Source organism: Apium graveolens, chromosome 2 (genome assembly GCF_009905375.1).
Source record: "Apium graveolens cultivar Ventura chromosome 2, ASM990537v1, whole genome shotgun sequence".
NCBI lineage: Eukaryota > Viridiplantae > Streptophyta > Magnoliopsida > Apiales > Apiaceae > Apium > Apium graveolens.
The window spans coordinates 256,123,681-256,126,127 of NC_133648.1; positions in this window are offsets into that span (position 1 = coordinate 256,123,681).

Genomic DNA, 2,447 nt, shown 5'->3' on the forward strand with positions numbered 1-2,447 from the left:
GTTCCAGCTCTAGTTCATAAGTCTTCAAGATTCCATACAATCTTTCAAGAGTGAAGTCCTTATAATCTTGAGAGTTTCTTAAGGAGACAGTCATGGGTTTCCATTCCTTTGGCAAGGATCTTAAAAATTTAAGATTTGAATCCTTCACCTGGTACACTCTTCCATACAGCTTCAGTCCATTCAACAGCTTTTGGAACCTATTGAATGTTTCATTTAAAGATTCATTTTCTTCAAAATGAAAGTATTCATACTGTTGAATGAGAAGCTGCATTTTTTTTTCTTTCACTTGTTCTGTACCTTCACATAGTAGTTGAACTGTGTCCCAAACCTCTTTGGCAGTTGTGCAATTTATCACATTATCAAACATATCCATGTTAAGACCATTAAACAAAATGTTCATAGCCTTCTTATCCTTGTGGACTTCTTCTGTGTCTTCCATTGTCCATTCTGCTCTAGGTTTTGGAATGGATTGACCAACAGCAACTGTGGCTGTAGCAACTGTTGCTACTTTGTGGGGAATGTGAGGACCATTCTCAATGCAGTTTACATAACCTTCATCTTGGGAGAGTAGATGAAGGTGCATTTTCACCTTCCAATGGTGATAACTGTCTTTGTCAAGAACTGGGATCTTTACTCCAATATCCTTCTTACTCATCTTTGTTAGATTCCAAGATCTTTAAACTCTTTGTATGTCAAGAGCCTGCTCTGATACCAATTGTTATTCCTAGTGGACTAACAATGAGATTTACAGAAGGGGGGTTGAATGTAAATCTCAAAACTTTTTCAAGTTTTGAGCAGTTTATGAAAGTTGTGTGTTCAAGAACAACAAGTGTGTGAATTGCTTTAAGCTAATACAGACAGATATAAATTCAAGCACAAATGTAAAGAACACAACAGAACTTAAAAACTTTTCTGGTGGATTCGTTGTTCCACCAGAGATGGTATTTTAGAAAATCTGTGATTAAACAATGTTGATCACAGCTGCATCCTAGTACAAACTAGATGAATTTTCTCTCAATATTTTTCTAAACAGCTCTGGAAAATCTCACATCTAATTACTAGCTTCTACTTGGTTTATATATTACCAACTGTACAAGTTAAGAACAATATAAAATACAGTAATAAAATAAGTTCTTCACTTGCTTCTTTTCCTGTTCACTCCAGTACTTTGTTGACTATTGCATCTTTGTACTAAAGAAGAACGGCTGCTTTTTCTGTTGTTCCTGAAATTCGGCTACCACATCTCAGTTGTCTCTATCAACCCATGTGCCTCTGTTTGTACGTACAACTACCCCTTATCAACGGCTAATCATCAGAACATCCGTTGAAGCTTTCATCCGTTGATGCACTTATCCGTTGAAGGATGTTATCCGTTGAAGCTTTCATCCGTTGATGCACTCATCCGTTGAAGCTTCAGAGACATCCGTTGAAGCTTAGCTTCTTATCCGTTGAAGGTCTTTAAGTCATCTGTTGATACCACTTCACTTATACAAAATTACAAGGCATGAAGTATTTACAATTGGCCTTCCTATCTGCATATCATCTAGTAGTCAACATGACTCATAGTTTCTCTCAACTTCCAAGAATTACATTTTAAATACAGAGACTGAAATATGCTACAACACTAGACTTATTTCTAAGTAAAGCTACACCATCAACGGATAGCCAAAGTGATCTTATCCGTTGAGGCTACAGACACTAAATTTCTACTTAAGTATTTTGTTAAACATATCATCAAACTAATGCACATACATTCCTAACAAACCCTAACGTTCGCTTATGGTCACTCTTACGCTTAACGAATCACATAAGTCATTCGAGTACCCTCGGCTCCACCATTTTTAATAAATTAACCATTAAGAATTTTAAGGCAATTCTTTCGCGAGTACTCTACCAACTGCCTAATCCACTTTACATAATTGTTTCATACTCCAATTAGTCATTTAAGGGCCTTAACCAAGGTTTCAAAGTAAGGCGAGGGGTAATGGTTCGTTCGCCAAATGCCGTTACTTAAAACGGTCGTTTCTCCTAAACCGTACATCGGATTCAAACGAACCACATATCAAAACAAAGCTCGTAACATGAACAATCTAAACATGGCAATGCTCAGAATCTTACAGTGAGTTCACGGGTCCTGAAGTTAAGAAAAAAAACAGTCTAAGGTACATCGGGCATTATGACGGCTATGTTTACGCGATTACCAAAGTTTATACTACTCCAAATCAATCACAAAACAACTTACAACCAACATTACAACCAAAATCCATCAAAACCTCACTACATCAGTCCATTACTTCATGTTTATCCAACTCATTCAATCACAAACAAAAGATACTAACCATACTAAGGTTCATTAACTATAAACAAGATTCAATCACAAACAAAAGCTACTAACAATACTAGGGAGCCTTGATTTATCCTCCTACTAGCTTGATCTTTCCAAAGAA